The sequence below is a fragment of the Ambystoma mexicanum genome, chromosome 5p (assembly GCF_040938575.1).
Source record: "Ambystoma mexicanum isolate Mex_15411 chromosome 5p, UKY_AmexF1_1, whole genome shotgun sequence".
In the NCBI taxonomy this organism is placed as follows: domain Eukaryota; kingdom Metazoa; phylum Chordata; class Amphibia; order Caudata; family Ambystomatidae; genus Ambystoma; species Ambystoma mexicanum.
The window spans coordinates 1,246,423,008-1,246,444,999 of NC_090930.1; the positions used below are offsets into that span (position 1 = coordinate 1,246,423,008).

At 49.6% G+C, this 21,992-nt stretch overlaps 1 protein-coding gene across 4 annotated transcripts in view; it reads left to right on the forward strand.

Annotated features, from left to right (window-relative positions):
- The window catches only part of LOC138481515 (cadherin-10-like), a 1,315,401-nt gene that overhangs the window by 348,596 nt on the left and 944,813 nt on the right, over positions 1 to 21,992 (forward strand). The window contains exon 2 of one of the 4 annotated variants that reach the window (XM_069613702.1): positions 964 to 1,182. The exons of the other annotated variants lie outside the window; for them this stretch is intronic. The gene's annotated coding sequence lies outside the window, so the exon portion shown is untranslated. The remainder of the gene's footprint in view (positions 1 to 963; positions 1,183 to 21,992) is intronic. 4 annotated transcript variants of the gene reach the window in all.

The following is a 21,992-nucleotide window of genomic DNA, read 5'->3' on the forward strand; positions in this document are numbered from 1 at the left end:
CACGTGGGGCTCCACATATACATTTGCTGTTGTGAATTAAAGATGCTCCTCAGTTTGGGATCGAAAGTGATGGCTGTGTGATGGAGTTCATAGAAAAAAATGTTGAATATTCCATTCCTGCTCAGCATGTGCATGCTTATCTAAGGAACAAGGCGGAAAGATGTCAAAAGCACTCATGTGGAAAGTACTCTCAGAGAAAATACAAAAGCAAAGACAAGGACTGCACAGTGCAGATTTAGCTTTCCATGGCCTGTGACACCAGTTGACTGAGTGAATAGTTTCATGTCATCTGTTCAACAACATGTCACTGGTAATTCATCAAGAAATACCTATTATTTAAAACGATATAAGGAATGCCAATTCATTCATGATTACAATCCTGCCATTGCTGATGTACAGTATATTGCTGATGTTACAACAGCTTGTTATGTTATAGCATACATGACACAATCTTAAAAGAGTAATGCAGCTGAGGTATGGGCAGATTTATCAGCATATACATGTTTTAGTCAGAAACTTCTAAGGTTTGGTCTGAAGATGCTCTCACATAGAGAGTGGGATAGTTATGTAGCTACAGATCGGCTAACTAGTTTGCCTCTGGATGGACGTAACGTTAATGGACTTTGGTTAAATCTTGGCCCAGCTAGTACTAGAAATCGGGTTCTGAAGCCTTGGAGTGATATTCAGCAGTTTGTTGAAACAATACCTGACAGTACAGAGATTCTGAAAACCAACTTGATTGATACATATTATTTAAATCGTTCTGACGATTTGGAGGATATCTGTTTAGCAGAATGCTACTCATATCAAAATATTGACGCAAACGGTGACAGAGGACGGTTGAAAGTACATGGATGTACTGGTTGTCTAGTGAGACATGTGAATGCAAATCTCATCAACTACATGAAACCTTCTTGGCAAACTGAAGAGAAAATTGAATTATTTCATGTTGGCCTTTTGCAGTTCTTCCCATGGCATGCAGAGAGTGATGTGCTTGGCTGTTTTGAAACTTTTGAAGAATCATTTTTTGGTGAGAAAAAGCTGAATTACGTATCCAAAATCGGAGCAGTACTTGGAGTTACTGGAGAAAGAACTATGTCGAGAAGAACCTTTGGCTGCTGATTGGCAAACAAGACTCCTTAGGGAAGTTACGATTTTGCAACATAATGTCAAAATGTGCTGGTGAGCCAATTATTCAAATTGATGTTGTGTTTGCCATGGATGAAGTAGAAAGTGCAATGAAACAAACTAAAGTTGCAGATGCAAATTATGAAGAAATATTTATAAACTTAATATAGAGCCAAAAGAAGTTTATTATAAAATCAAAGATATGTTCTTACATGGTTTACAGAATGACAAGCATGAATGTTATTGTGTCAAAAACTGTATTGTCTGTTAGTGGAAAAGCAGGAACAGGTCCATCTCGTTTAATTCATGCAATAAGAGCTTGGATCCAAAATGTAACTGATTGTACTTTGTCATTTATTGTAACTGCTCCAACAGGTTTAGCAGCATTCAATGTAGGAGGTGTTAATATATATCGACTGTTGATGCTATCAGTGGAGAATAACAACAAACTAGAGTATCAAAACATTGTATCAAGTGCAGCAGAAGAAGTAGGACATGCAAGAGTTTTGAAGATTGACTAATATGGTTTGTTTGGAGGTAAACATGTACTTATTTTTGGAGACGTGTTAAAATTAACTCCTGTGAAAGATCAACTAGCTTTCTAAAAGCTGCAATTTAAGGATTATTACAAAATGAGAAGACAATAGAATAGACAATTAGTGTAAACGTGGGTGAAAAGGAGGAACAATTAAAGGGTTAAAGTGCCAAAAGTTGGTGTAGTTACTTCATGAACCTTTCACTAACAATTACTGGCAGCAATGATCAAGATAAACTTTCTTTGTGTGGATGGCGTGACTTTTCGTGGCTATGCACTACACCACACCTTGATTGGTCACTTTCACATGTGCATGTTTTGTCACATGGCGTGGGCATAGCTGCGTCAATACATAACAATGTGTGATTGGTCCATTTGTTGATCTGGCCAGGAGTCATGTGTAGGCACGCAACTGCAGTGAATTATATGAGTGGCTGGTGCTACAGGCACGAAGCCAGCTAGCAATGTTGATGAAGCTCAACGTCCAATTGGGTCATTTCACATGTGTGGATTTCGTTGTATGGCATGGGCGCAGCCGTATCAATATACTGCAGTGTGTGATTGGCCATTTGTTGATGCTTCTAAGTGGGGGAAGTGCAGCCTGTGATCTGATTACCTATGGAAAACTGTCTCGATGCCATGTAGCCACGTGAAAACAGCTTTCAAAGTGATTGGGCCTTCACTCGATTCGACTAGGGCCACGTGCAGGCTCGTCTCCTCATTAACTCAGGTGATGGTTAATAATTTAAGAACAAACATGCTATTGCGCTTAGGCATACCTGAGCATACAGAAACACATTCTGGTTTGCTATTTCACATAACCGTGGTTATAACCCTCTCTCAAGCGCATCTTTCCTATTTTCTGTATTTGCTTTATGTGTCTTGGTGGGTGAACTTCTTTATAAGCCTTCAGGAACTTTTAAAAACAGTAGTTTGATTTATCATTCCTTTTTTACATTTCTTGTCCCTATACCTTTGTCCTTTGTCTTGTGCTTTGTAGTTTGTCATTTTTTTATTTTAGCCTATTTTTTAATTTTTTAAGTGTAAGTGGCAAAGGCTTTTTTGTTTTGTGTATTTTTACAGTATTTATTATTTTTTATCCTCCATGGTCCTGCTTTCAAAATGACTACGACCAGCACTTTTGATGATGTGGTGTGGATAGCTCCAGCTTTACCACCACAGAAGAAGCAATGTGCACAAATAAACATTTCTGACAGTTGGCAATATTTCGGAGTAAAGGACCAACACAGCAAAAAAGGAGATAAAGGAGGTCATGTGCAATTTATGTGCTTCTCCAGCATGGGGTCTGGCATGGATTCACATGCTCATGAATATTCCCCGTCGTCAGGCTGGGAATCCTCGGTAAAGAAAAAACCAGTATCAGTTTCGTTTCTGATCTGTCTTTCGTAGTAATAACCAATCACTGGTCTCTGCGTCATACTGACCACAGCCAATGACTGCCCTCTACCTAAGCACCGCCTCTGGCAGCCATCTTCAGATTTTTACCGCACGTTCATGTGTTGGGATCCTCGTGCTATTGCTCTCGAGCGTTAGTGCTATTTTTTCGCGTTTTTTCACAAAAACTCGATTCTTTCGGTCAAAAGAGCCTCAAGCTCCACCGATCCTACATCCGATCAACGGGGACCCGTGTCGGATTCGTCTGCGCCCCTCAAGGGTGAAGATTTCGTCGAGCTACACTTCGGAGGACTCCAGAAGCTTCTCAGGCCCGGTCTCGGAGATGGCCCAGGAGAAGGGAAGCTCGACGCCCGGAAAGCTGTTCAGGGTCTGCCCTGGATGCCAGCTGCAGAACGTCTTTAAGGAGGACGAACACTCTTTCTGCCTTTACTGCCTTCATGAGGACAAGACGCACGTGGAGAAGGACTGTGCGTTTTGCGGCAACATGTCGGAACGGACCATGAAGGACCGCCATCAACGTCTCGCCAACTGGCTGGAGGGTAAGAGCCCGTCTGGCGAGAAGAAGAAGAAACCCGAGCGGTCTTCTAAGACCTTTGAGGGCGCCCCGGCGACGGGGGCCCAACATAAGGCTAAGCACCGCGAGTCCGCTGGCACCGGGAGCGCCGAACGGTCGGGCTCTACGGGCGCCAGGCAGGGCGCACCCTCCCCGGCACCATCAACCACGAGCCAACGCTCTGGGTCGGGTAAGAGGAAGGCCGAGCACCCGGCGAAACTCCTGGAGAGGCCCCGGTCGAGCTCTAAGGCAGAGGAGGAGCGTGGCAGTGCCCCCTCCCTCAAGGATAAGGCGGTGAGCGCACCTAAGGTGGTGAAGGCCTTGATCCATCCGACCAAGCCCTCTATCGAAACGGTCGCGGCGGCCCTGGCTCAGCCTGTGGAGGCTGCGCCAGTGGTGGCGACCTCGGGGCCCAGAATCTCCCTGCCTCCTCGGAGGGAGTCTTCTTTTGTGCCCATCGATAGGACCCCCGTGAAACCCTCCATGGGGAAGAAGAAGGGGGGGCAGGGCGTCGTCGTAGATTCGGCCTCAACCTCAGAAGAGGAGCTGATCGAGGTCTTAAGCCACGGCCTAGGCGTGGAAGAAGGCCAGCCCGTCGGAATGGACCCCGACGCAGGTGACGACGACATCGTCGAGGATACCGACGGGGCCCCTGCTCGCCCGTCGGATTCCCCTCTGCCAGCGCCGCAAGACAACTCGGCGGCCATTTTGTTGGCTATACAGTCCTTATGCTCCGAGATAAGGACGAGACTACCGTTACCGACGGAGGAACCTTTCCCGTCGGGGGATCCAGAACCGGGACCTTCTAGTGTTCCCCCTACCAAGAAAAGAAGGATCCATCCACCACCTCCTTTTCAACCGTCGCGCCCCGTCCAGCCCTCTCCCCCGTCCACCCGAGGGGATGATACGGGAACTGACACGGCAGCGACGGGTACGGACGACGAGGCATACGACGAGGATATTCCGTCATCGCCTCCCGCCAGGGCTTCTCCGCCCGACGAGATCGGATCTTTCCACTCCATGATCTCCAGGGCTTCCGAGCTTTTCCAACTCTGCCCTGAGGAGAAGAAAAAGGAAGGCTTCCTTTATCAGCGGCGCGAGGCCAAGAGGAAGACGGTCCTCGCAGTGCCTCTGTTGGACGACATTTGGGATGAGGGCCTTTCCCTCCTCAAGAACCCTTCCACGACGCCAGCTAGAAGAGACCGGTATGAGAAAAAGTACCGGGTCCCGGACACGGCCCCCCTGTGCCTCCGGGCGCAGCCTACCCCGGATTCCGTCGTCTCCGCGGCAGCCAGGAAGAAAGCGGGGGGGGGTGCGGCCTCCACATCGACTTCCCCGCCGGACGGCGAGGGAAAGAAATTGGATGCTATGGGACGTAGAGTCATCTCGTCGGCAGCGACGACGATTAAAGCGGCCAACGCCTTGGCTATCGTGGCTCGCTACGACAGGGAGCTCTGGTACAAGATAGCTCCCCTGCTGGATTTTCTGCCGGACGACAAGAGGGCGGAGGCCCTGGAGATCCTGCAGGAAGGTGAGGTGGCCTCGGACCACGCCATCACCGTGGCGACGGACATCGCCGACACTGGGTTCCGCCAGCTGGGCAACGGCGTTTGCCTTCGACGTCGTGGATGGCTCAAAGCTACGGACTTCCGGCAAGATGTCCAGACCAGAGTCCTGGACATGCCCTTCGACGGGAACAACCTGTTTGGGAAGACAGTGGACGATTCCCTTCAGGCCATCAAGGCGGATACTGAGACGGCCCGGGCCCTCGGAGTTCTGCAGCAACGTCGGACGCCCTTTCGGAGCAGCGGAGGCAAGGGCGCCTCCAGAGGTTCCGGCGGCGGTTTCGCTTCCTACCGTCAAGCGGCCCGCTCGTCGTCGCAAGAGGCCTACAGAGGACGAGGCAAGTCTAGCGGACCCCGTCGTCGTCGCCCTGGAGGTCAAGGCGGCAAGGCCGCGTCCAAGCAGGATTGAACCGGCTGTGGGGTCGGGGCCCCACCGGAGCACCCCGGTGGGAGGCCGGCTGGCGGGCTTCGTCAGCGTGTGGGAGTCCATCTCCACCGACCGTTGGGTGCTGGACGCCCTGGCCCGGGGCCACGCGCTCGAGTTTCAAAGAAGGTGCCCGCGTGTCCCCCCCGTGGCCAGGAAAGAACTTCACGTCCCTCAACTTCTCCTGGAGGTAAAGGCGATGCTCAGGAAGGGCGCCATCGAAATCGTCCCAAAGAGGCTTCGGGGCTCCGGAGTTTACTCGAGATACTTCCTCGTGAAGAAGAAGACGGGAGGATGGCGCCCCATCCTAGACCTCCGACGTCTGAACAAGTTCATCAAGGCGCAGAAGTTCCGGATGGTCACCCTCCAGCACGTCCTGGGCCAGCTGGAGGAAGGGGATTTCCTATCGTCGTTGGATTTGGAGGATGCCTACTTCCACATTCCCATCCTAAAGGGGCACCGAAAATTCCTCAGGTTCGTGGTGCAAGGGCGTCATTACCAGTTCAGAGCCCTCCCCTTCGGACTACGGTCGGCACCCAGGGTATTCACCAAGTGCCTCGCACCGGTGGCGGCGCAGCTGCGCCACGAGGGGATCCACGTCTACCCCTACCTGGACGACTGGCTCATCCGCGCCAAGACGAGGGAACTCGCCGTGGTTCACACGGCAAGGACCGTCCAACTCCTCACGGACCTGGGATTCTTCGTGAACTACGCCAAATCCCACCTGGTGCCCGCGCAAGTCGCACTGTTTCTGGGAGCGAGGCTCGACACAGTGTCCCTTCTGGCCTCCCCGTCGGAGGAGAGGACCAGGACCATCTTGGGCAAGGTGCAACGGATGTTGGTGGCCGACGCGGCCAAAGTGAGGTCCATCAAGTCCCTCCTCGGGATGATGTCTTCCTGCATCTACCTCATTCCCATGTGCAGGCTCCGGATGCGCCCGTTGCAAGAATTCCTGGATGCGCGCTGGATCCAGACGACGGGCAGCTTCGAGGAAAGGATCAAGCTCGACGAGAACTTCCGACGAGCGATACGGTGGTGGGGCACCCGCGCGCATCTGACGGCGGGCATGGACTTCCAGACCCCAGCCCACCAGGAGACTGTGACTACGGATGCCTCCCTGGAAGGGTGGGGAGCGCACACCGAAAATCTGCACGCAAAGGGACTCTGGCTCCCGACGGAGAAGTCCCTGCATATCAACGTTCTGGAGCTCCGTGCAGTGTTTTGGGCCCTCAGGTCTTTCCTTCCGTCCCTCAAGGGCAAGGTGGTGAGGATCTTCACCGACAACACCACCACCATGTTTTACATCAGGAAACAGGGCGGAACCAGGTCCCCAGCGGTGTCCAAGGAGGCGCAGGACCTGTGGCATTGGGCCGTCGCCCAAAGGATTTTTCTGGTGCCGTTTCATCTGGCAGGGATAAAAAACACCATCGCCGACTCACTCAGCAGGGAGCTGCGCTCGTGCCACGAGTGGGAACTACGGCAGGATCTGGTGGATCGCCTCTTCCGACGGTGGGGCACACCCCAGATCGACCTGTTCGCGACGACGACAAACACCAAGTGCCGGAGGTTCGCCAGCAGGTTTCCCCAGACGAGGAGCATGGGCGATGCTTTCTCGTTCCCCTGGGAGGGCCTGTTCCTCTACGCGTTCCCTCCCTTGCCTCTGCTAATCCGGCTAGTCAACCTGCTCAAGAGGTCACGGTGCAGGATGATCCTCGTCGCACCCTCGTGGCCGAGGCAGATATGGTTCCCGGACCTTCTGGACTTGTCAGCGTCCCCGCCGATCAAGCTGCCGGCGGACGCGGATCTACTCTCCAGGGAAGGAGGCGCCATCCTCCACCACGACCCGAAGTCGCTGAACTTGCAGGCCTGGCTCCTGCAGCGCTAGAGTTTGGAGGATACGACATACCGGCCGACTGCAGAGAGATTCTTGCAAAGGCCAGGGCGTCCTCGACTCTTAAATGCTACGGACACAAATGGAAGAGGTTCTCTGTCTGGTGCCACGCACAGAAGATTAACCCTCTACGGATTACGGCCCCCCAAGTACTGCCGTACCTGCTGACGCTGGCCAAAGCTGGACTGGCACACGCGTCCATCAAGATTCATCTTGCTGCGATCTCCCGATACACCAGAACCACGGGGCGGACGTCCTTGTGGTCTCATCGTCTGGTGAAAGAGTTCATGAAGGGACTGTTCAGATCGTTCCCGCCGGTGAAGGCTCCGGCCCCGGCGTGGGAGCTCAACGTGGTGCTGACCAAGCTCATGGGACCTCCGTTCGAGCCTCTGCACTCGGCTCCGTTGAAGTTTCTATCGTGGAAAACTGCTTTTCTTGTGGCCATCACCTCCGCACGACGAGTGGGAGAGATCCAGGCCCTTTCCTGCAAGGCCCCGTACTTGACTTTCCACGACACGAGGGTAGTGCTCAGGACGCACCCCTCCTTCATGCCCAAGGTACCGTCGGAATTCCATCTCAACGAACCCTTGGTGTTGCCTGTATTCTTCCCGTCGCCTTCGTCGCCGGCTGAGAGGACTTTGCACTCGCTGGATGTAGCTAGAGCGCTGAAGTTCTACGTGGACCGCACGAAGTGTTTTCGGAAGACGTCACAACTCTTTGTGAACTTTGGACCTGTTAATCAGGGGAAGGCTCTCTCGAAGGCTTCCATTTCCAGATGGCTCTCCGGCTGTATCATGTACTGTCATCGGTTGGCAAACCGACCTCTGCCCGGCCGTCCGAGAGCCCATTCCACCAGAGCGATCGCAGCTACCACAGCGTTCCTTTCTGGTGTGCCCCTGCTGGACATATGCAGGGCTGCTACGTGGAGGTCGACGCACACCTTCACGAAGTTCTACTGCGTCGATCGGGATTCCAGGGAGGAGTCCAGGGTCGGCCAAGCAGTGCTGCGCAACCTGTTCGCCTGAGGTGAGCCTGGTGAGGAGGTAAGATGCTTAATGTTGAGTTTGATGCTATGCTTAATGTTGAGCCTTTGCCACCTCCCGTGGTTGTGCATGTGTGTACTGCTATGTATTCTTTATTCATGAGCATGTGAATCCATGCCAGACCCCATGCTGGAGAAGGAACAAGTTACTTACCTGTAACTGTTGTTCTCCAGCATGGGTCTGGCATGGATTTACATGCGAACCCTCCCGCCTACCCCTCTGCGGCTCTTCACTTGGTCATACTGCCACTTCACGTGCTTCCAAATCTGAAGATGGCTGCCAGAGGCGGTGCTTAGGTAGAGGGCAGTCATTGGCTGTGGTCAGTATGACGCAGAGACCAGTGATTGGTTATTACTACGAAAGACAGATCAGAAACGAAACTGATACTGGTTTTTTCTTTACCGAGGATTCCCAGCCTGACGACGGGGAATATTCATGAGCATGTGAATCCATGCCAGACCCATGCTGGAGAACAACAGTTACAGGTAAGTAACTTGTTCCTTTTGCTTTTCACCATCCAATCAGTGGGAGCGTCCGTTGACCGCAGACATCACATCATCCTCTGGGCCAATCGGAGTCCTCTCGCGGTCCGAACTGGGAAGTCAGTCCGCGGACTGAACTCGAATATCAATATGTTTTTGTACTTTGACCATTAAAAAAAAAAAAACTCTGGATGGATTTACAACACATTTACAAAAGATTTAGGGACCGAGCTACCTCTCTTGCCACACATTTGGTGAAAGTCCGTCCAGCGGTTTGGGCTGTAAATGTGAGCAAACATTTTTTTTTCCATTGCGTCTATGGAAAAAACCACACATTTTGTCACAGGATCAAATTATATCTGCGTTTGGAAGTGTGGTGTAAAAACATCCCATAGATTTTCAGGGATTAAGAAATGTTGTGACCGGTGAAAACCATAGTTTGCATTTAAAAAAAGAAAAATCCTAAATAGAATTTTCTTCTAACAGTGAAATAGGAATGGTGGATATTCTCTCCCTTTCACTACCAAGAAAACCACTTGCTCATCAAGTTTACAGAGGATAATTGAACCTGAATTTCAAAGTCTCATCAAGGGATTCATATTTTTTTTTTAAATCCAGTATTCTTATATTTATTCCATATATCCTATCTTAACAAAATACATTGCTTTAAGTATGATGGTGACCAATCATCCTTCAAATGTCCATAAATTATCCCATACAACCATCCTCTTACATGGACTTTCTATGACTTTCTATAACCCAGCCCCTTCAGGATGCACATGAAATATTTTAAAGTAGTAAAAGAGTCAAATCATTCAAACTGTGAAGTCATGTGTACATTGAGCCTAAAATGTGTGAGATTTTAATGTCTGCTAATGTAGCCAATCAGTCTGGAAAGATAGCCAATACAAATGTAAACATCCCTTCTTATAGGATGTCGGTACCACATTTAATTCTCTCATGGATCTAACAAATACATGAGGAATCTTGTTGGATAGTAAACTCTGATTGTAACTGGTACAACTTCCCTGGTTCAAAGTAATTGGACATTGGGTCATGAATTTCAAAAACTATGAGCGTATTCTGTGCTTCTTGTAATTGTCCAGTAGCCCACTGACCCCCATTTCCCAAATCCTACTAGACTGTTTTCAATGCAAATATGGCAGAAAATAGACCCACCATCTGAATCAAGCCTCTTTGTAAACATACCTATTGTTTAGGTAGTCCAGGAGCTTGAATTTAGGGAATGTGTTATGTTGCACATATTAAGCGTCCATTGTATGCTTGGCATAAGACCCTTTAAATTTCATGTTAGGATTTGTATCTTCCCATATCCTCATATTTTCAATTGCAGTATCTACAAAGTCTTTAATGATTTCCTTCTCCCCAACTACATCTGTGTATCACAGGTTCTTTCTTTCATTTACTTATTTTATTATTTTTTTCATTTATAAAGCACACCAAACCCAAAGGCATTGAGGCACTGTTACAGAACCAGTTCTCATAAACACAATTGTCAGTTACTCGCAAACCACATTATCAGGAAAGTACATTTGGGGGTCCTCTCCAATTTTGAAAAACAACCAGGTTTTGAGGACTCTCTGGACGGCCCAGTAAGAGTGTTCAGCTCTCAGGGTGGATGGAAGAGAGTTCCATTGTTTAGCTGCAATGGACGGGAAAATCAAACCTCCAGCTTTTGTGTGTTTGGATTTCAGTTGGAGAAGACGGTGTGCATAGAGTGTTCTGGTGGGCTCTGAAGAGAGAGCCTTAGTGATTTTCTGGTGGGAGGGAATTGGAGAGGCCCCTATGCGGATAAACAAGGGGCCTCATTACAACCTTGGCTAATAGCACCATGGTCCATGCCGCTAAGGTTGCAATTCCGTCATGGTGGATGGCGGAATTACCGCCCCATTCCAAGGTGAGTGGGGCGGTAATTCCCCATTCACCAATGGCCCCTTCCCCATTCCCATTTTTGCCCCATAGGGCATAATGGGAATGGGGAAAGGCGATAATTACGGCACCGTAAATTACGGTGCCGTAATTATCGCCAAGGTCCCTTTGCGGCATGGCTTTTAACGCCTGCAAAAAGCAGGCGTTAAACAGCCATCCCACAAAGGGAACCTTGTAATCAGGCGTTAAGGGTCGGCGCCGTTTACGGCGCCGTAAACCCCTTAACGCCTGAGTCGGAATGAGGCCCAAGGTGTTGAAGATGATCTGTTCTTGAATTGAGAGTGAGTGTGCAGCTCTTCTTGCAGCAAAGATGTGTTCATTTTTGAGAATGTTAATACCTGCTTTAAGCGCATTGTTCTGGATGATCTGCAACTTCCGGAGGTTGGGTGATAAGGTGCCTGCAAAGAGTACATTACAGTAGTCGAGCCTGAAGCCAATTACTTCTTGTGCAATGATTAAACAACTGTCTGAGGATAGGAAAGGTCTAGATGCATTTATCAGTTTTGTCCTGCAGGCCAGGGAGGATGTGATGGCTTTCACTTGGTGAGTCAGCAAGAGAGTGGAATCAAGGTAGACACCCTGCATTTTCACTGAGGTGGAGACTGGGATCTGAATGTCATCAATGGCAAACATTCCTCCCTCAGATGCAGTGGGAGTGAATTCCATTGGCAGGCAGCTACTGAAGGGAATATCATCCCCGTGTTCTTCAGCATAGTTGGTCTAGGCTATGCTGGTAGAGTCAAGAAGGTCACAAAAAGGATTGGTAAAGATATTATAGAGAGTGGGTAATACACAAGATGCTTGAGGTACACCACAGGTGCCGGTGGAGCACCCCCATTGCCAGCAAACACTCTCATTGTGCTTCCCTCTAGCAAGGAGGCAATCCATGTCATAGCTTCAGTCCCGAAATTAGCAGAAGTGGCAAGGTGGTGGCAGTGGATTTTGTGGCCGACCAAATCAAACGCTGCCGACAGATCAAGAAGAAGAAAAAGGGTAGGCTTCCCTTCATCACTGACCATCAAGCTCGTTCTTAGGGTCAAGAAGTGCTGATTCTGTACCATGGGCTGGACGGAAGCCAGAATGGCACATTCCTAAATGTTGAATTTTAATTTTAACTTCTCTGTTCAAGATTTTCAGGAGAAATGGGACGGTAGTGATAGTCCGGTAATATTTGACACCAAAGGGTCTAGGGAGTTTTTTAGAAAGTGGAGAACCCAGGCTTCCTTCAGGCTAGAGGGCACTGTTCCTGCAGGAAAAGATGCATTAATGAAGGTGATGATTGTGGGTGCCAGAACTTCAGAGCAGTCCTTAATAAGGGTGGCAGAGCATACATCGCCTTGGCACCTAGAGTGTTTCAGTCTCTTTAAGATAGCCAGTACTACCAGCTCTGAGACCTTTTTAAAGCAAAACAGAGGGAGTACTTTACTGGTGCATGTGGGTGAAATGGAGGTGGCTGTGGTATGTTGCAGTGGTTTCAGAGTAGCTTCTCCACCCAAACAATCTATCCAACCTGAAACAAGCAGCATTGTCTTGGCTGTCATTCACAGCTTGTGGAATCCCCTGCCAGAATCTTGGATACCTAAACCACATATGATTAAATCCTGCATCTAATAGGCTAGTCCCAGTGGTTGCCATTAAAGTATTGCATCATTTTCTTGAATACAATAAGGTAATAAGAGGGGAGAACGAATCCATAGGAGAATGATGAGCTTATCCTATTGGGTAAATGATCTCTTGCACATGAATGACTTTGGTATGATCCTTCCAAAATATTAAAACAAATGCCAACCCAAGCCTCAACAAGGCCTTAAATATAAGAAAAGGGAAATCCAGAAGATAGCATTGAGGAAATCTAATCGAAAAGATCAGGAGGTTGAGAAAGTTAAGCATTGCTCGCACATTGAAAACTTGCCCTAGTTAAATCATAATAGTTCATGGCAGTGCCTTGTTTTTATTTTCTTGTGTTGGGAAGGATGTGAAATGGTGGTTATTTATTGCTACTTTAAAATTTGAATTGCTTCAGACAGGGAAGGCTTTGGAGAGAATGCCGATACTCCAAATGCGGCTAGGCGCCTTCAACACTATTGTTTAGGATAACTGCACAAATATTGTTGCACTAATGGTAATTTTCATCAACACCCCACTTGTATAAACACATTGCTGTTGGGATGACTCTTCAGCCTTTTCTAATTTCTCTTTGCCATCTAAACAATGTTGTTATAAATGGTAAAAGTGCACAACAAAATGTTCTAAAAGATCAAGAAACACATGTTTTACCTCTGGGACCCTTAATGGTGAGCCACTTGACAGGTGACAACATGAATCCTCCCTTTAATTGTCTGCCTGAAATTGATCCTTTCTGTTTTATTTTGTTTTAAATATTCCTCAGCCAAGCTTATTTTACAAACAATAGTACACATTTAAGGCAATGATTGTGTTTTAATGTTTTATCATTACGGTTTACAATGCAAAAAAAACCAATGAAAGACGATGTAGGATGTCTTGAAACCCAACTCACATGGTTACTATCTTTTAAAGTCAATTTCCAAACCTCTACACTATGAAGGCTCTGGTCACCAGCATATATAGCATAAACACTGCAAGGTACATCGCTATGTGCCTAATGTCACCTTGCTTATGGCAGTACTTGCATTTCTCTGCAAGAAAAGTTGATGATGAGAAATGTGGGGCATGATAACTGTCTTGCGCATGTGTAATTTGGTTTGAGTTCAGCACCTCACTGTGGAGAGGGAAGAGAGGTGCAGTGAGGGTGCAGAAAAGAAACACAACTGTGGGAGGCGTCTCACTGAGATAGAGGGTCTTGTATGATAATGGTCGCATTGTGCATCGGACAATATTAAACGTTTTGATGATAAATGGGTACTTTAATCCATATATCAAGCTCAAGGATACATTGTGCATCAGACAATGTTAACAATGTTGATGACAAATGGGTTTAACACATATATCATGTGCACATTATCTGAGGTAATAAGCAAAGGGGTTTTGCAGAAAGTACAAGGAGTACTGCAACTCTCAAGCTTCAGATTGTCATATCATGCGTCTGAAGTGTTTGTTTTCACAATGATAACAACATATATTTTCACATATTTTCTTGCAAACACATTCGTTTCCTACTGTCAGCTTTGCATACAGGGTTATTACCATTGAAGAGAAGCGAGCAGAGAGTGGCTGAACAATTGTACACCTACCTCCTCTGTATTCTCTTGAAAGTGCGCTAGTCAAATTGTTATAATAGGTGGCAATTCAGCATCATAGACAGTTTAAGCACGGAGGTGTCAAAGACATTTTACAAGAACACGTTCCCAAACACAGAAAAAAACAAAAATAAAAACACTTAAAGATCTTCTAAAATAAGTTCTGGGTACCTTTTTGGAGGATACACATTTTTAACAACCTGTTTTGTCACTCCCCATTAGCGGAAAGTGGACTTCTCTGAACGTGTTCAAATGTAATTAGTCAAATAATGTCTATTGAAGTAAAAAATGTAAGGCACATTGTGTACTTTATTTTGGATATGAGCAACCGAAAAACAATGAAATAACACAATTATGTAAAACACTTGCAAAATGTCTTAATGCCTCCCACCATCATAATTGAACATCATTTCCAACTGGAAATGCATTGATTGGCAGCCAGGGGCGGATGCATTGTTTATTTCACTTGCTTTTCATAATGTATTTGAAACAACCCTGAAACATTTTAAAGTATGAACCTTGGAACACATGTTCGTATCAAACCACATTAGCATTTATGATTATTGGAAGTGTAAATGTTCTAGTCTGTTTGCTTTTTAACTCCTAATGCATATTGATTTCCGTAGTAATTGCCTCACTTTGAAAAACTGCCTCGGGACCTCATTGTTTATCTTGAAAGAAAATGACTGTCTTTGCTATGAATGTGAAATAACCCAATTCTTTATTTCTCTTTGTTCAAAACTTAAAATAGCAAATGGTCTAAGAATTGTCATTCATATTAATAGAGCGAGTAAAGCGCCATAGGACAACATGGTCACATTAATCTTGAATAACCATATCTCATAGAGTGATGTGTTTCCTGGTATATCTTACCCTCCCTTCCCCCAACCAACCCCTCCATATGTGATGGTTTCTAAAAATAGACCAGTAGGACGTGTGACGATGCAATATTTACTTGTGCATGATGCTGAAGCTGCAAGTGGGGCAGCCCTGTATATGTGCTTTATATACTTTCTTCATTGCACAGTAATTGCCAAATATGTATATGTCCCATCTAAATGGTACTCATTGTTGTTTTCTGCATAATCATTAATGGCGATAGACACTGCTAGAATGTGAACTTAAGCATGTAGCGTATACAATGTTGCTAAAATATCGACAAGTATGTAAGCCTGGACCCATGGGGCGACTCTCTTAATTGGCCTCCCATCCTTTGGTTCTCTCTTTCATTCTCATATGGTATTCTGGCATTTGTTTGACAGCAGCCATTGCTTACAACCTAGATTATTTTTTTTTTAAAATGATTGCGTATGTATGTACCTACATATGTATGCACATACGTACGTGCGTACGTACACACATTTGTAGATACATGCAAATGTACGTACTGTAGAGAGGTTGAGTAATGACACATGTGATTGCTCTAAATACTTATAAGAACCAGCAAAATCCCTACAAATGCCATAGTATTTTCTGTTAACAACAGTGTCGTGGATGGGCCAACATTACATAGGACATTTCTTATGTGTTCAACACATTTAATATTCATACATTTTAAATATAGTCTGACAGGTATTTGCATATCCAGGGACTAGCTGGTCTACAAAACAGTGGCCAAAGAGGTGCCCAAAGGAAAGTTCCAAACCTTCGCTTAACAAGTCCTTAGCCTCCATGCTAATCTCTAAGACCAGATGTTAAAACACAAATTATCCAAGGCTTGGCCAACTCAAGTGTTCATGAATCTAAGTCATTTACAAAATGACCAGCCCTAGTCTCAAAAACAAAATAAATGATGTTCTCCTGGGAAGGCTCTCCTGGCTTTACTCACAGTGTGGATGTTTCTTTGGTCTTCCTGCTTTCAGTTCCTCCATCCAGACCTTGCTGAGGATTCTGATATATTTGACTTCTATTAAGGATTTATCTTTATTTTCTTTATCTTCAGATTTAACTTGTCTTGTCATCAGTGCTTATCCCTTTGCTTTTAGATTTATCTAAAACCTCTGGTGTCTCACTTTACCAGTTTATCTCCTAGATCATATAAATCAGAAAATGTTTTTCCCAGCTCTCAGGATAACAGTATTTCACAGTTCCAGGTCTCGCCACAGACTTGTTTCACAACATTCACTTTATTAGGTTTCTCCAGGATCTATGTTTATCAGTATTGAGCTGGGTGTGTGTCTCCATATGATCTGATTCTTTATATTCACTTGGATAGGTCTCACCATAATCTTTTTTTCCATATTCACTTGGTTAGGCCTCATCACAGACTGTTTCTCTGTACCCAACATTCGTATCCCCTCTGGACTTGTGGAGATCTCACACATTTTTAGCAGGGTCTGCGTAGCTATCAGTGCCTCCTAGCTTCTCTTAACAGATCTCTAAATGTGTTTGTATGAGTCTCTATGCATTGGTTAGTTAAGGGGATTTTCACATCTGCTGGTTCTGTACATTTATAAGTGGTATACCACCACTTTACAATACAAATTATTCAAAATATACTCAAGGGGCAATATTTGTCCTGCAATGGTTTAGATTGTGGCACAATCTGCACCATGTGTAAAGTGCTGCCTCTCAGATGTGTAGGTGACATCCCACAGATGCACCCTATTTGTACCAATGGAAGAAATATGCTGTATGTGAAGCAGGAAAAGACACTATTCTGACACTTCTCACTTTGAATTCAGGCATTCTTCCTTTGTTTCTCCCTATGACGTGCCATTGAGTGTAATATATGACATAAGGAAGGGGGTTACAATATGAGGCATGGAATTTTGTGGCCATTAGCGCTGGATAGTATGCAGGAACACAAGAAATCTAGGTGTTATCTAGGTATTGCAGAAGATTATAGTCTTGAGTTCCTTTAAGAGCTCCAAGAGCATTGGCATGCTGGGGATTGCAACTGGGATGGTTTTCTAGTGGGCTGTGCATAGCAAGAGATGGCCTGTTTACTTTTTGCTTTTGCTTGCATGCCAGTATTATATCTAGCCTAGTGGTTGTCTGGCTCCTGGAGGAGTGTATTCCACCTGAGCTAAAGACTTTTGAGGCTACTTTGGGAGGGACCTGAGTGGTGGGTTCAATGTAGGTGACAAAGGCAGTCTTAAAACATATTTTGTCTGGGATGGGAAGCCAGTGCCCATCACTCAGAATCGTAGACATGCAGTTGACTTTCTAGTTCCCGATTCTGGGTAATGCAAAGCAGGCAGGGTAGCTCTCAGTGAGGCCAGGGGTGTCTCTGAAATATTGTCGGATGTGGGAGACTATTAAGGCCTGGACTGTGGTTCTGAAGTTATCAGGTGAAAGGAAGTGTTTTATCTTCTGAGGAATATGTTGCCAGAAGAAAAGAGAATGCTGTCTAAAGAGTGATTTGGCATTCGGGTCAAGTCCGCTGTGAAGCCGTGATGGTCTATGTCATTTAGCCAACATTGAATGGTATCGTGCTTAGCTGGGTGACCAAGTAGAAGAAACTCCCTCTTTTTGGGATGCATTTACACTTTCCTCACAACCAGAGGAACTTTATCTAAGGGTAACTTCTCTGAGGAGAAAAGTAGCAAACAATATGCCAAAATAGACCAGAAGCTGTGGATCGTAGCACACATATTCAAGTGATAGTCAACTGTGTCAACCCTGAATACATTATTTGGTTGCACATTTTTTCAAGTATTGCACTGGCAGAGGTACGGTTTTGAATGGATTAACAATATTCATCCAATCAGGATGTACCATATATGGCTAAGTCAACTCCTTGATTTGTTTAATGCTCTGCAGGAGTTAAATAGGAAATCAAACTGCACAGTACCTTTACACAAACCTTACAACATACATTTCAATTGAATATTATGGGTGAGTTGGTTTTTCAATATTCAGCCAAAACTAGAAAGGGAATGATGTTGCCAAGGTTTTGTGAAAAAAGGACCAAGGCTATCTTGCCGTCAATGAGGGCTGCACTCCCTGGGAACCACTTGGTGGTTTTGCGAACAATTTCAAAAGCCTCTATTCTTGTTTGATAATAGTAATGAGTTCTCCAATTGAATTTGCAATTCTACTTTTTGAAAAAAACTTATAGGGTAATTCATAGAATTTCACAGAAAAGTGTCGCAAGCGGCTGGCGCAGAGTGTCCGCGTGCGATTGTCTGCGCAAGGCACGTGCGCTAAAACCGATTTCCGCGCACAGCGTATTCACGGATTTTAGGCTCCCAAACCAGCCGTGGCGCAGAGTATCGCAGCGACCCTGCAGCAGCGCCAGTAACGCCCCCAAGAACGCCCTCGCGCAAGGAAAAGCCATTAAAATCGCTAAATCATCGCAAAGGGCTGCGCTAACCCTGGACCAGTTTACAGGGCTGCCAAACAAGGAACGCAAAGTGGGTAACGTGCATATCAGGGGTACGCGTGAAGTTATACACGCGATTAGCCAGGGTGCCAGGGTACGTGTATTTCAGGGGTGCGCGGGAAGTTCAACACGCGATAGTCCAGGGAACGTGTATTACAGGGGTACGCGGGAAGTTCAACACGCGATTGTCCAGGGAACGTGTATTACAGGGGTACGCGGGAAGTTCAACATGCGATTGTCCAGGGAACGTGTATTACAGGGGTACGCGGAAGTCTTACATGCGATTAGCCAGGGCACGTGTAATACAGGGGTACGCAGGAATTATCACACGCGATTTGGCAGGGTACGTGAATTACAGGGGTGCGTGGGAATTATCACACACCATTTTGCTGGGTACGTGTATTACAGGGGTGTGTGGGAATTATCACACGCGATTAGGCTGGGTGGGTCCTCACAGGTGTTCCCTGTACACCCTCCACGGCCCCTGCAGGCAGCCCACAAAACAGGGGACTACCCTGCACACCTGCTCATGTCCCCCTGCACCCCAACCCCCCAGCCACCAGGGGCACCCACCACCAGGCCCCCACCCATGTCTCCTACCACCCCCACCCCCCAGCAGTCAGGGGCAGCCTCCACCAGGCCCCCACTCATGCCCGACTCATGTCTCCCACCACCCCCACCCCCCAGCACTGTGGGGCACCTGCCAGCAGGCCCCAACCCATGTCACCCACCACCCCCACCCCCCAGCAGTGCAGGGGCATCCTCCACCAGGCCCACACTCATGTCCCCTATCACCCCCACCCACCCCCCGCCACCAGGGGCACCCTCCACCAGGCCCCCACTCATGTCTCCCAGCGTGCTACGTGTATTTCAGGGGTGCGCGGGAAGTTCCACTCGCGAATAGCCTAGGCGCGTGTATTTCAGGGGTGCGCGGGAAGTTCCACACGCGAATAGCCTGGGCGCATGCATTTCAGGGGTGCGCAGGAAGTTTTACACGCGACTTCAGCAGGGTACGTGTATTTCAGGGGTGCGCGGGAATTCTCACACGCGATTTGGCTTGGTACGTGTATTACAGGGGTGCGTGGGAAGTTACACACGCGATTAGGCTGGGTGGGTCCTCACAGGTGTTCCCTGTACACCCTCCACGGCCCCTGCAGGCAGCCCACAAAACAGGGGACTACCCTGCACACCTGCTCATGTCACCCACCACCCCCACCCCCCACCATCCAGGGGCACCCTCCACCAGGCCCCCACTCATGTCTCCCACCACCCCCACCCCCCCAGTCACCAGGGGCAGCCTCCAAAAGGCCCCCACTCATGTCTCCCACCACCCCCACCCCCCAGCAGTGCAGGGGCAGCCTCCACCAGGCACCCACCCATGTCTCCCACCACCCCCACCCCCCAGCAGTGCAGGGGCACCCTCCACCAGGCCCCCACCCATGTCTCCCACCACCCCCACCCCCCGCAGTGCAGGGGCAGCCACCACCAGGCCCCCACTCATGTCCCCTATCACCCCCACCCCCCCGCCACCAGGGGCACCCTCCACCAGGCCCCCACTCATGTCTCCCACCACCCCCACCCCCCAGCAGTGCAGGGGCAGCCTCCACCAGGCCCCCACTCATGTCTCCCACCACCCCCACGCCCCAGCAGTGCAGGGGCACCCTCCACCAGGCCCCCACCCATGTCTCCCACCACCCCCACCCCCCAGCAGTGCAGGGGCAGCCTCCACCAGGCACCCACCCATGTCTCCCACCCCCCCACCCCCCTGCCACCATGGGCAGCCCCCACCAGGCCCCCACTCATGTCTCCCACCACCCCCACCCCCCAGCAGTGCAGGGGCAGCCTCCACCAGGCCCCCACTCATGTCTCCCACCACCCCCACCCCCCTGGCACCATGGGCAGCCCCCACCAGGCCCCCACTCATGTCTCCCACCACCCCCACCCCCCAGCAGTGCAGGGGCACCCTCCACCAGGCCCCCACTCATGTCCCCTATCACCCCCACCCCCCCGCCACCAGGGGCACCCTCCACCAGGCCCCCATCCATGTCTTCCACCACCCCCACCCCCCAGCAGTGCAGGGGCAGCCTCCACCAGGCCCCCACTCATGTCTCCCACCACCCCCACCCCCCAGCCACCAGGGTCACCCTCCACCAGGCCCCCACTCATGTCTCCCACCACCCCCACCCCCCAGCAGTGCAGGGGCAACCTCCACCAGGCCCCCACTCATGTCTCCCACCACCCCCACACCCCAGCAGTGCAGGGGCACCCTCCACCAGGCACCCACTGATGTCTCCCACCACCCCCACACCCCAGCAGTGCAGGGGCACCCTCCACCAGGCACCCACTCATGTCTCCCACCACCCCCACACCCCAGCAGTGCAGGGGCAGCCTCCACCAGGCCCCCACTCATGTCTCCCACCACCCCCACCCCCCTGCCACCATGGGCAGCCCCCACCAGGCCCCCACTCATGTCTCCCACCACCCCCACCCCCCAGCAGTGCAGGGTCAACCTCCACCAGGCCCCCACTCATGTCCCCTATCACCCCCACCCCCCGCCACCAGGGGCACCCTCCACCAGGCCCCCATCCATGTCTCCCACCACCCCCACCCCCCAGCAGTGCAGGGGCAGCCTCCACCAGGCCCCCACTCATGTCTCCCACCACCCCCACCCCCCAGCCACCAGGGTCACCCTCCACCAGGCCCCCACTCATGTCTCCCACCACCCCCACACCCCAGCAGTGCAGGGGCACCCTCCACCTGGCACCCACCCATGTCTCCCACCACCCCACCCCCCTGCCACCATGGGCAGCCCCCACCAGGCCCCCACTCATGTCTCCCACCACCCCCACCCCCCTGCCACCATGGGCAGCCCCCACCAGGCCCCCACTCATGTCTCCCACCACCCCCACCCCCATGCCACCATGGGCAGCCCCCACCAGGCCCCCACTCATGTCTCCCACCACCCCCACCCCCCAGCAGTGCAGGGGCAGCCTCCACCAGGCCCCCGCTCATGTCTCCCACCACCCCCACCCCCCAGCAGTGCAGGGGCAGCCTCCACCACGACACCAACTTCCCTGGCACTGAAGCTGGTGCCCCTCTGCCTCCTTGGCCGGGGGTTGGCACTGGTGCCACCTGTTGTAGTGGCCGACATGGCAACCCCAGAGGCAGGAGTGGGTGGGCAAGTGGGTCCTGGGGCAGGGCTGTGGGGCGACGGAAAAGCAGTCGGGAGCCTTTGGTTCCAGCAGGGGTGGTCACAGCAACAGCACCCCTGGCTGATGTGCAGGCAGCAAATGGCAGGGCATGTGGCCAGCAGGCAGTCAGGCAGCAGCAGATGGCAGGTGGGAGCGTGCTCAGGGCTCTGGGGGGCAGTAATTTGGCCCCCTGGGCAGGAGCATGGTCTTCCGTTTGTGAACGCGTGGCCAGCTTGATACGAGTGATTTTGCACGCGAAAATCAAACAC